This window comes from Pongo abelii, chromosome 9, assembly GCF_028885655.2.
Source record: "Pongo abelii isolate AG06213 chromosome 9, NHGRI_mPonAbe1-v2.0_pri, whole genome shotgun sequence".
NCBI classification, from domain to species: Eukaryota; Metazoa; Chordata; class Mammalia; order Primates; family Hominidae; genus Pongo; species Pongo abelii.
Genome location: NC_071994.2, coordinates 9,153,983 through 9,167,092, shown reverse-complemented (window position 1 = coordinate 9,167,092; position 13,110 = coordinate 9,153,983). Strand labels below are relative to the sequence as shown.

The following is a 13,110-nucleotide window of genomic DNA, read 5'->3' as shown; positions in this document are numbered from 1 at the left end:
AACCATTAAATCATTCAAAATAATAAACTGCTTTTATTAGAGAATGTATACTTTTAGAAAGCTGTCTCCTTATTTAAATAAAAGACTGTTTGTAGTTTAGTGTTGGGGCAATCTTGGGGGGGATTCTTCTCTAATCTTTCAGAAACTTTGTCTGCGAACACTCTTTAATGGACCAGATCAGGATTTGAGCGGAAGAACGAATGTAACTTTCTTAAGGCAGGAAAGACAAATTTTATTCTTCATAAAGTGATGAGCATATAATTCCAGGCACATGGCAATAGAGGCCCTCTAAATAAGGAATAAATAACCTCTTAGACAGGTGGGAGATTATGATCAGAGTAAAAGGTAATTACACATTTTATTTCCAGAAAGTCAGGGGTCTATAAATTGACAGTGACTAGAGTAATAAAGTACTTTTTCACATTTCCAAAGTTTGCATGTTAACTTTAAATGCTTACAATCTTAGAGTGGTAGGCAATGTTTTACACTATTGACCTTATATAGGCATGGCGGGGGGCCTGTGGGTTTTTAAAGAATTTTCCTTTGCAGAGGCATTTCATCCTTCATGAAGCTGTTCAGGATTTTGAATTGCATATGGGTGCTTGGCTCTCCTTCTGTTCTCCTAGTGAGTGTATGAGACCTTGCAGTGAGTTTATCAGCATACTCAAAATTTTTTTCCCGGAATTTGGAGGGACGGGAGGGAGGGGGTGGGGCTTACTTGTTTTAGCTTTTTTTTTTTACAGACTTCACAGAGAATGCAGTTGTCTTGACTTCAGGTCTGTCTGTTCTGTTGGCAAGTAAATGGCAGTACTGTTCTGATCCCGCTGCTATTAGAATGCATTGTGAAACGACTGGAGTATGATTAAAAGTTGTGTTCCCCAATGCTTGGAGTAGTGATTGTTGAAGGAAAAAATCCAGCTGAGTGATAAAGGCTGAGTGTTGAGGAAATTTCTGCAGTTTTAAGCAGTCGTATTTGTGATTGAAGCTAAGTACATTTTGCTGTGTATTTTTAGGTAAAATGCTTTTTGTTCATTTCTGGTGGTGGGAGGGGACTGAAGTCTTTAGTCTTTTCCAGATGCAACCTTAAAATCAGTGACAAGAAACAAAATTCAAACAAGCAACAGTCTTCAAGAAATTAAACTGGCAAGTGGAAATGTTTAACAGTTCAGCGATCTTTAGTGCATTGTTTTTGTGTGGGTTTCTCTCTCCCCTCCCTTGGTCTTAATTCTTACATGCAGGAACACTCAGCAGACACACGTATGCGAAGGGCCAGAGAAGCCAGACCCAGTAAGAAAAAATAGCCTATTTACTTTAAATAAAACAAACCAAACATTCCATTTTAAATGTGGGGATTGGGAACCACTAGTTCTTTCAGATGGTATTCTTCAAACTGTAGAAGGAGCTTCCAGTTGAATTCACCAGTGGACAAAATGAGGACAACAGGTGAACAAGCTTTTTCTGTATTTACATACAAAGTCAGATCAGTTATGGGACAATAGTATTGAATAGATTTCAGCTTTATGCTGGAGTAATTGGCATGTGAGCAAACTGTGTTGGCATGGGGGTGGAGGGGTGAGGTGGGTGCTAAGCCTTTTTTTAAGATTTTTCAGGTACCCCTCACTAAAGGCACCGAAGGCTTAAAGTAGGACAACCATGGAGCCTTCCTGTGGCAAGAGAGACAACAAAGCGCTATTATCCTAAGGTCAAGAGAAGTGTCAGCCTCACCTGATTTTTATTAGTAATGAGGACTTGCCTCAACTCCCTCTTTCTGGAGTGAAGCATCCAAAGGAATGCTTGAAGTGTACCCCTGGGCTTCTCTTAACATTTAAGCAAGCTGTTTTTATAGCAGCTCTTAATAAAGCCCAAATCTCAAGCGGTGCTTGAAGGGGAGGGAAAGGGGGAAAGCGGGCAACCACTTTTCCCTAGCTTTTCCAGAAGCCTGTTAAAAGTCTCCCCACAAGCAACTTCTCTGCCACATCGCCACCCCGTGCCTTTTGATCTAGCACAGACCCTTCACCCCTCACCTCGATGCAGCCGGTAGCTTGGATCCTTGTGGGCATGATCCATAATCGGTTTCAAGGTAACAATGGTGCCGAGGTCTTTGGTGGGTTGAGCTATGTTAGAAAAGGCCATTAATTTGCCTGCAAATTGTTAACAAGGATATTAAAACCATAGCTAAGTAACTCTATATAACACTTATCCAGTGACTAAAACCAACTTAAACCAGTAAGTGGAGAAATAACATGTTCAAGAACTGTAATGTTGGGTGGGAACATGTAACTTGTAGACTGGAGAAGATAGGCATTTGAGTGGCTGAGAGGGCTTTTGGGTGGGAATGCAAAAATTCTCTGCTAAGACTTTTTCAGGTGAACATAACAGACTTGGCCAAGCTAGCATCTTAGCGGAAGCTGATCTCCAATGCTCTTCAGTAGGGTCATGAAGGTTTTTCTTTTCCTGAGAAAACAACACATTTTGTTTTCTCAGGTTTTGCTTTTTGGCCTTTTTCTAGCTTTAAAAAAAAAAAAGCAAAAGATGCTGGTGGTTGGCACTCCTGGTTTCCAGGACGGGGTTCAAATCCCTGCGGCGTCTTTGCTTGACTACTAATCTGTCTTCAGGACTCTTTCCGTATTTCTCCTTTTCTCTGCAGGTGCTAGTTCTTGGAGTTTTGGGGAGGTGGGAGGTAACAGCACAATACCTTTGAACTATATACATCCTTGATATATAATTTGTCAGGAGCTTGACTTGATTGTATATTCATATTTACACGAGAACCTAATGTAACTGCCTTGTCTTTTTCAGGTAATACCCTGAAACTGGTGTTTTGAGAAGCCCTACTGCTGAAAACTTAACAATTTTATGTAATAAAAATGGAGAAGCTCTAAATTGTTGTGGTTCTTTTGTGTATAAACAAATCTTGGGGAAAAAAGATGGGTGTTCTGTGGGCTTGTTCTGTTAAATCTGTGGTCTATAAACACAGCTCCCTTAATTTTACAGCAGCATCTTCAAGTAGGGTATGGACTTTGGGGGATTGGTGTGAGAATAGTGGGTGAGTGGCCTACTAAAAAGCCCAGTAACCCCCACAGGAAAATGGAGAACTTTTAAGTAGCCTCATTTCCACTATTTAGTAATTGGCTGTGAGCTGGGCTGGGGGAGAAATGGGGTGGGGTGTGTGTGTGTCATTGGAAAGATCTCTAAGTTGTTTGCTTTTTTGAGACAGTCTCACTTTGTCACCCAGGCTGGAGTGTACTGGCATGATCTTTGCAAACTGCAACCTCCACTTCTGGGGTCCAAGTGATTCTCCTGCTTCACCCTCCCTGTAGTTGGGACTACAGGTTCACACCACCACACCTTGCTAATTTTTGTATTTTCAGTTAGAGACATGGTTTTACCATGTTGGCCAGGCCGGTCTCAAACTCCTGACCTCATGTGATCCACCCGCCTGGGCCTCCAAAAGTGCTGGGATTACAGGTGTGAGCCACCAAGCCTGGCTGATCCTTTCAAGTTTTTAAGCCAATTAAGCTCTTTGGTTCCCCCTCAGAGTCCCAAGATCCTGGGTCACTCAGGATCACATTTTCCTTTATCAGTTGTCACTGGTCCCCTTTTGTCCCTTTGAATGTGCTGTGGGATTAGTAGCGGCATCTGGCTGTTGGAAGAAGGACTGGCTGGGATCTCAGGTGAAATACCCTCCCTGGCCCTCCTTACCCTTAAGATCTCCCTGAAAAGTCAGACCTTGCTTATTGGAGTGTGAGATGCATTCTAATAAACCCAGACTTACCAGAGATAGGGACCCACATCTGAAGAATGTTCCAGCCTGGGGAACCTGTGACTGGCCACACCCTTAGCCTAACGGAGGGGCCTTAAAAGCAGAACTACCTTTTTTTTTTTAATGGTATTACATTTTGCAAATGGAGAGGTAGACTCTGATTGGGCCCCTTTTGCCAACGCAGCAGAATCCTAGTCAGTCATTCAGCACTTCAACCCCTATGTTGCTGTTTCTTCAGTGTCTAGAATGTTCCGATAGATGAAGCAATGGCCCGGCAAGTCAGCAGCACACCAACCCCCAACCTACCCAGTCTGTGTAGGCCTTGGCCACAGGAGCTTTCTCTTCTCTTGAAGTGATCTAATGGGGGACAGGGTATCTGTCTCGCTGGTTATGAAAGAAGCTGAGCTAGGTGCTCTCCTAAGTTGCTTAAGCGTCTTCTGAATTGATGCCCAGTCAGTTTCGTATGGAGAAAGGTCTCTTTTTCCAAAGCAGAAGGTTCTGTGGAAGCACAAATACTTTACTGGAGAGCAAAGGAGTAAGAGTAGGAGTTGGGGGCCATGTACAGTGGCTCACGCCTGTAATCCCAGGACTTTGGGAGGCTGAGGTGGGCAGATCACCTGAGGTCAGGAGTTTGAGACCAGCCTGACCAACATGGAGAAACCCCATCTCTACTAAAAATACAAAATTAGCCGGGCGTGGTGGCATATGTCTGTAACCCCAGCTACTTGAGAGGCTGAGGTAGGAGAATCGCTTGGACCCGGGAGGCGGAGGTTGCAGTGAGCTGAGATTGCACCACTGCACTCCAGCCTGGGCAACGAGAGCAAAACTATCTCAAAAAAAAAAAAAGAAGAAAGCCTTGGCGCGGTGGCTCAAGCCTGTAATCCCAGCACTTTGGGAGGCCGAGGCGGGCGGATCACGAGGTCAGGAGATTGAAACCATCCTAGCTAACACGGTGAAACCCCATCTCTACTAAACACACACACACACACACAATTTGCTGGGCGTGGTGGAGGGCGCCTGTAGTCCCAGCTACTCGTGAGGCTGAGGCAGGAGAATGGCTTGAACCTGGGAGGCGGAGCTTGCAGTGAGGTGAGATCGGGCCACTGCACTCCAGCCTGGGCGACAAAGCGAGACTCCGTCTTAAAAAAAAAAAAAAAGAGTAGGAGCTGGGCATTCGCCAGGGGCTACGTAGTTCCTGGTGTTGAGGAAGTTCTCCAGGATTGAAAATGTAAAGATCAGACACTGATCACAGCAACAGGAGGAGGCAGAAAAGTAGGCCAGAAGTCATTTCCACACTGTGAGCACAAAATGGAGAGCATAAATTCCCCAAAAGGTCCTGTTGAAGTCAAAGGGACTGTACTTTTTTTTTTTTTTTTTTTTTAAAACAGAGTCTTGCTCTGTTGCCAGGCTGGAGTACAGTAGTGTGATCTCGGCTCACTGCAACCTCTGCCTCCTGAGTTCAAGCGATTCTCCTGCCTCAACCTTCCGACTAGCTGGAACTACAGGCGCGCCACCACGCCCAGCTAATTTTTGTATATTTAGTAGACGCGGGGTTTCACCATGTTGGCCAGGATGGTCTCGATCTCTTGACGTCGTGATCCGCCCGCCTCGGCCTCCCAAAGTGCTGGGATTACAGGGATGAGCCACCACGCCCGGCCAACTGCTCTTAATAATATGAACAAGCCCCAGGCATTCCCCATATGTGCTCCTCCAGTTGTACACAGGGACCTCAGTTTTGGATTTCTTTTTTTTTTTTGAGATGGAGTCTGGCTCTGTCGCCCAGGCTGGAGTGCAGTGGGGCAATCTCGGCTCACTGCAACCTCCACCTCCCAGTTCAAGCGATTCTCCTCCCTCGGCCTTCCGAGTAGCTGGGACTACAGGCACACGCCACAACGCCCAGCTAATTTTTGTATTTTTAGTAGAGAGAGTTTCACCATGTTGGCCAGGCCAGTCTGGAACTCCCTACCTCAAGTGATCTGCCTGCCTTGGCCTCTCAAAGTGCTAAGATTACAGGTGTGAGCCACTGATCCCGGCCCACAGTTTTGGATTTCATCATCCTGATAATTCTGAGTTCAAGGGGCAGCTCCACCATTCCCCAACCCCTCCAAAACCTACCCTCTCAAGCCCCTCAGACCCAGGATCAGGGGCTGGTTGGTATGGACCTGTGTGAGATTTGGTTTGTTTTTGTTTTTGATACAGGGTCTCGCTTTGTAGCTCAGGTTGGAATGCAGAGGCAGAATCTAGGCTCGGCTCACTGCAACCTCTGCCTCTCAGGCTCAAGTGATCCTCCCATCTCAGCCCCGGGGGTAGCTGGGATATAGGAACACCTGCCACCACACCTGGCTAATTTTTTTTCTGTTTTTTGAGAAGCAGTCTTGCTCTGTCACCCAGGCTGGAGTGCAATGGTGCAATCTCGGCTCACTGCCACCTCCACCTCCTGGGTTCAAGCGATTCTTCTGCCTCAGCCTCTGGAGTAGCTGAGGCTACAGTTGTGCGCCACCACACCTGGCTAATTTTTTTGTATTTTTAGTAGAGACAGGGTTTCACCATATTGCCCAGGCTGGTCTCAAACTCCTGACCTCGTGATCCGCTGTTTTTGTTTTTGTTTTTGTTTTTTTGTCTTTGTTTTTTGAGATGGAGTTTCGTTCTTGTTCCCCAGGCTGGAGTGCAACGGCGCGATCTCAGCTCACCGCAATCTCTGCCTCCCAGGTTCAAGCAATTCTCCTGCCTCAGCCTCCTGAGCAGCTGGGATTACAGGCATGCGCCACCATACCTGGCTAGTTTTTTATTTTTAGTAGAGACGGGGTCTCTCCATATTGGTCAGGCTGGTCTGGAACTCCCGACCTCAGGTGATCCACCCGCCTCAGCCTCCCAAAGTGCTGGGATTACAGGCGTGAGCCACCACGCCTGGCCTAATTTCTGCATTTTTATTTTATTTATTTATTTATTTATTTATGAGACGGAGTCTCGCTCTGTCGCCCAGGCTGGAGTGCAACGGTGCGATCTCAGCTCACTGCAACCTCTACCTCCCAGGTTCAAGTGATTCTCCTGCTTCAGCCTCTTGAGTAGCTGGGATTACAGGCACTCACGACGGTGCCCAGCTAATTTTTGTATTTTTAGTAGAGACGGGGGTGTCCGCCATGTTGGCCAGGCTGATTTCGAACTCCTGATCTCAGGTGATCCGCCTCCCTCGGCTTTCCAAAGTGCTGGGATTACAGACTTGAGCCACTGCATCCGGCCCGGGCAGAGTACTTCTGACTTCAGGAAATGGATGAAATTACCAGAGAGAGGACTTAGGGTAAGGGGACAGTGTGGGCAAGAGATCTGGGAGGGTTCTCATTCATGGGTTGTTGATTTGGAAGACCGGAATCCTGGCTCTGACAAAGCAGTGTTCTTTACGCCTCTGTTTTCCTATCTTTAATTGGGGACAGTGTGCTCTGTCAGCTTACTGTGACAAGCAAGAGTAGCCACAGTAGACCCACCCGGAAGCAACTAGCAATGACTTGGCTCTTGCTGCCATCTAGTGAACAAATTGGGCATTGCATGCATTAGCTTTGGAATACATTGTAATACACTTGTTCAACAAGCTTTTTTTTTTTTTTTTTTTTGAGACGGAGTCTCACTCTGTCACCCAGGCTGGAATGCAGCGGCGCCATCTTCACTCACTGCAACCTCCGCCTCCTGTGTTCAAGCAATTCTCCTGCCTAAGCCTCCTGAGTAGCTGAGTAGCTGGGATTACAGGCTCCCACCACCACGCCCGGCTAATTTTTGTATTTTTAGTAGAGATAGGGTTTCGCCATGTTGGCCAGGCTGGTCTCGAACTCCTGACCTCAGGTGATCCACCCGCCTCAGCCTACCAAAGTGCTGGGATTACAGGCGTGAGCCACCGCACCCGTCTGAACAAGCATTTTTATTGCTGAGTAATACTCCCTTGGGTGGACATACCATGAAATTATTTTTTAAAATATTGGCTGGGGGCTGGGCGCGGTGGCTCACGCCTGTAATCCCAGCACTTTGGGAGGCCGAGGCGGGAAGATCACGAGGTCAGGAGATCGAGACCATCTTGACTAACATGGTGAAACCCCGTCTCTACAAAAAATACAAAAAATTAGCCGGGCATGGTGGCGGGCACCTGTAGTCTCAGCTACTCGGGAGGCTGAGGCAGGAAAATGGCGTGAACCTGGGAGGCGGAGTTTGCAGTGAGCTGAGATAGTGCCACTGCACTCCAGCCTTGGCGACAGAGGGAGACTCTTTCCCCCCCAAAAAAAATTACATATATACACATAAAATATATATATAGGCTGGGATACGCCTGTAATCCCAGCACTTTGGGAGGCCGAGGAGGGTGGATCACCTGAGTTTAGGAGCTCGAGACCAGCCTATCAATATGGAGACACCTCCTTGTCTCTACTAAAAATACAAAAATGTAACAAACCTCACATTCAACACATGTATCCCAGAACTTAAAGTAAAAAAAAAAAAAAATTATCTGAGTGTGATGGCACATGCCTATAATCCCAGGTACTCGGGAGGCTGAGGCAGGAGAATTGCTTGAACCAGGGAGGCAGAGATTGCAGTGAGCCAAGATTGTGCCATTGCACTCCAGCCTGGCCAACAGTGAGACTCCATCTCAAAAAAAAAAAAAAAAAAAAAATTAAGGCCAGGCTTAGTCGCTCACGCCTGTAACCCCAGCACTTTGGGAGGCCAAGATGGACAGAACACTTGAAGTCAGGGGTTTGAGACCAGCCTGGCCAATGTGGTAAAACCTTGTCTCTACTAAAAATACAAAAAAATTAGCTGGGCGTGGTGGCACACATCTGTAATCCTAGCTATTCAGGAGGCTGAGACATGAGAATCACTTGAACCCAGGAGGTAGAGATCACGTCACTGCACTCCAGCCTGGGTACCAGAGCGAGACTCTGTCTCAAAAAAATAAAAATAAAATAAAAATTAAGAGTGGCTGGGCATGGTGGCTCACGCCTGTAATCCAAGTGCTTTGGAAGGCTGCCCAGGGTGGATCTCTTGAGGTCAAGATTTTGAGACCAACATGGCCAACACAGCAAGACCAAAAATATACAAAAATTAGCCGGGCATGGTGGCTGGCTCCTGTAATCCCAGCTATTTGGGAGGCTGAGGCATTGCTTGAACCCAGGAGGCAGAGGCTGCATTAGGCCGAGATCGCACCACTGCACTCCAGCCTGGATGACAGAGCAAGACTCTGTCTCAAAAAACAACAAAAAAGAGATTGTGTTTTGCTTTGTTATCCAGGCTGGTCTTGAACTCCTGGACTCAAGGGATCCTCCCACCTCAGCCTCCCAAAGTGGGATTACAGGTGTGACCCACAGCACCCAGCACTGGTGTTTTTTGTTTTGTTTTGGGACAGGTCTCACTTTGTCACTGTTGCTCAGGCTGCAGTTCAGTGGCAGGATCTCAGCTTACTGCAGCCTCTGCCTCCTGAACTCAAGCAATATTCCCACCTGGGCCTCCCAAGCAGCTGCAACTGCAGGTGCATACCACCATGCCTAGGTAATTATTTTTTTAGATGGAGTTTCATTCTTGTTGCCCAGGCTGGAATGCAATGGCACGATCTTGGCTTACTGCAACCTCCGCCTCCCGGGTTCAAGCAATTCTCTTGCCTCAGCCTCCTGATTAGCTAGGATTACAGGCATGCACCACCATGCTAGGCTAATTTTGTATTTTTAGTAGAGACGGGTTTTCTCCATTTTGGTCAGACTGGTCTCTAACTCCCAACCTCAGGTGGTCTGCCCGCCTTGGCCTCCCAAAGTGCCGGGATTACAGATGTGATCCACCGCACCCGGCCTTAATTTTTTTATTTTTAGTAGAGATGGAGTCTCTCCATGTTGCCCAGGATGGTCTGGAACTCCTGAGCTCAAGTGATCTCCCGCCTCAGCCTTCCAAAGTGCTGAGATTACAGGTGTGAGCCACCTCGTCTGGCCACAGTTGCGTATCTTCTTTGGTGAAGTGTCTGTTCATTTGTGTTGTGTTTTTCTCTTTTCTTTTCTTTTTAAGATGGAGTCTCCGTCTGTCGCCCAGGCTAGAGTGCAGTGTTGCGATCTCGGTTCACTGCAACCTCCACCTCCCAGGTTCAAGCGATTCTCCTGCCTCAGCCTCCCAAGTACCTGGAATTGAAGGAGCGCCCCACCACGCCCGGCTAATTTTTGTATTTTTAGTACAGACCGGGTTTCACCACGTTGGTCAGGCTGGTCTTGAACTCCTGACCTCAAATGATCCACCCACCACAGCCTCCCAAAGTGCTGGGATTATAGGCGTGAGCCACCGTGCCCAGCCATTTTGTGTTTTTTTTTTCTTGCCATTGTTGTTGGCATTTTTATCTTTTGTTGAGTTAAGGGCTTTTACATATTCTAGATAGAAGTCCCTTGTCAGATTTTTTTTCTTTTTTTACTTTTGTTGTATGTTTATTATTTATTTTGTATTTTTTGAGACAGAGTCTCGCTCTGTCGCCCAGGCTGGAGTGCAGTGGTGCAATCTCAGAGCTCACTGCAACCTCTGCCTCCTGGGTTCAAGCAATTCTCCTGCCTCAGCCTCCCGAGTGGCTGGGATTACAGGCGTGCACCACCACACCCCACTAATTTTTGTATTTTTAATAGAGACAGGGTTTCGCCATGTTTGCCAGGCTGGTCTCAAACTCCTGACCTCAAGAGATCTGCCTGCCTTGGTCTCCCAAAGTGTTGGGATTACAGGCATGAGCCGCCGCCCGTGGCCTGTTTTATGTTTAGATATATGTTTTGCAAAAGTTTTATCCCAATATGTGTCTTTCTTTTCATTTTTTGGTAACAGCGTCTTTGAGGAGTAGAAGTTTTAAATCTCTCTCTTTTTTAAAATTTTTATTATTACAAATGTTTACTTAACAAAAAGCTTAATATAAAAATGTACATGGCCCAGGCCGGGTGCGGTGGCTCATGGCTGTAATCCCAGCACTTTGGGAGGCGAGGCAGGCTGATCACGAGGTCAGGAGATCAAGACCATCCTGGCTAACATGGTGAAACCTCGTCTCTACTAAAAATACAAAAAAATTAGCCGGGCGTCGTGGCGGGCGCCTGTAGTCCCAGCTACTTGAGAGGCTGAGGCAGGAGAATGGCATAAATCCGGGAGGCAGAGCTTGCAGTGAGCCGAGATTGTGCCACTGCACTCCAGCCTGAGCGACAAAGGGAGACTCTGTCTCAAAAAAAAAAAAAAAAAAAAAAAAGTCCATGGCCCAATTTTTACATCATAGTAAAACAAGTCCTTTGGAGAAGGGACTTGGATTTCTCTGCAGAGCCGCCATTGTTTATAGTCGTTCCAAGGCTTCTAACATGAGGATGCTTCCCCCTCGTCTTACCGCTCTTTCAGGGTTGCTCTGCTGTCCACTAGTTGCCATCTTCCCACTTTCATCTATCACAAGATTCATAAAGGGATCAAATCCCCGAAATACTCCTTGGACCCATCAGCCATCATTTAATTTTTTTTTATTTTTTATTTTTTTGAGATGGAGTCTCACACTGTTGCCAGGCTGGAGTGCAGTGGCTCGATCTTGGCTCACAGCAACCTCTGACTCCCTGGTTCAAGTGATTCTCCTGCCTCAGCCTCCCGAGTAGCTGGGACTACAGGCATGCGCCACCACGCCCAGCTAATTTTTGTATTTTTAGTAGAGACGGGGTTTCACCATGCTGGCCAGGATGGTCTTGATCTCTTGACCTGGTGATCTACCCACCTCGGCCTCCCAAAGTGCTGGGATTACAGGCATGAGCCACCGTGCCCAGCCGTTATCTATAATTTTTATGCTGGAGGGCAAGGGGTGAGCTTTGCTCATAGTGTCTCAAGGTTTTAAATCTTGAACAAACTACTGATACACCACTAATACATAAGAATTTCAAAAGATGTTGAGATTAAATAAACCAGTTTTTAAAAACTATTAGTTTAGTGCAAAAGTAATTGCAGGCTGGGTGTGGCAGCTTACGCCTATAATCCCAGCACTTTGGGAGGCCAAGGCAAGTGGATCACCTGAGGTCAGGAGTTCCAGACCAGCTTGACCAACGTGGTGAGACCCCGTCTCTACTAAAAATACAAAAATTAGCCGAGTATGGTGGGGCACATCTGTAATCCCAGCTACCGGGGAAGCTGAGACACGAGAATCACTTGAACCCGGGAGACAGAGGTTGCAGTGAGCCATGATTGCACCACTGCACTCAAGCCTGGGTGACAGAGTGAGACTCTGCCTCAAAAAAAAAATAATTGCAGTTTTTACCATTAATACATACTGCATGATTCAATTTATATACAAATCTTTGTATTTTTAGTAGAGACGGGGTTTCACCCTGTTGGTCAGGCTGGTCACGAACTCCTGACCTCAAGTTATCCACCCGCCCTGGCCTCCCAAAGTGCTGGGATTACAGGTGTGAGCCACCGCACATGGCCAAGAGCATTTTTCTTTTTTTTATAGAGACAGGGTCTTGCTATGTTGCCCAGGCTGGTCTCAAACTCCTGGGCTCAAGCAATCCTCCTTCCTCAGCCTCCCAAAGTGCTGGGATTACAGGCATGAGCCACTGTGCCTGGTCTCTGAGAGCATTTCTTGTGAAGTGCACTGGGAAAGCACAGAAACAATGCTTTTTAACAAATTAATTAAATTAATTAATTTATTTTTATTTCTTTATTTTGAGACAAGGTCTCACCCTGTTGCTCAGGCTGGAGTGCAGTGGTTGAATCACGGCTTACTGCAGCCTCAACCTCCTGGGCTCAAGCAATCCTTCTTCCTCGGCCTCCAAAGTAGCTGGGACTACAGGTGCACACCACCATGCTTGGCTAATTTTTTGATATTTTGTTGAGATGAGGGTCCTACTCTATGGCCCAGGCTGGTCTTGAACTCCTGAGCTCAAGCGATCCTCCCACCTCAGCCTTCCAAAGTGCCAGGATTACAAGTGTGAGTCATCTTGCCAGGCTAGAAGCAATGCTTTCTGCCTGAATAATTCAGGGAAGGCTAGACAGAGCAGGGGACATTTGGAGTGAGATTTAAAGAATAGGAATTTGCTGGATAGAAAAGACCAGGACAGCCTTCTTCCAGAGAGAACAGCTTGAAAGTGAGAAATGTGGAGCATTGCAACCCAGAGTGGCTGGAAGGGAGGCTGAGAGAGGAGTTGGAGAAGGGGAGAGAGGAGAGGAGAGGAGAGGGGAGGGGAGGGGAGGGGAGGAGAGGGGAGGAGGAGCGACAGAGAGAGAGAGAGAGGCAGAAAGAGGAGAGGAGAGAGAGAGAGAGAAAGGAGAGAGAGAAACAGAGACAGAGAGAGGAAAGAGAGAGAGGAGAGAGAGGAGAGAGAAAGGAGAGAGACATA

At 46.9% G+C, this 13,110-nt stretch overlaps 1 pseudogene; it reads right to left on the bottom strand.

Moving 5' to 3' along the window:
- Window positions 1–11,072: 11,072 nt before the first annotated feature.
- LOC112135413 (small nuclear ribonucleoprotein G-like) lies at window positions 11,073–11,594 on the bottom strand (annotated as a pseudogene).
- Window positions 11,595–13,110: the final 1,516 nt, after the last annotated feature.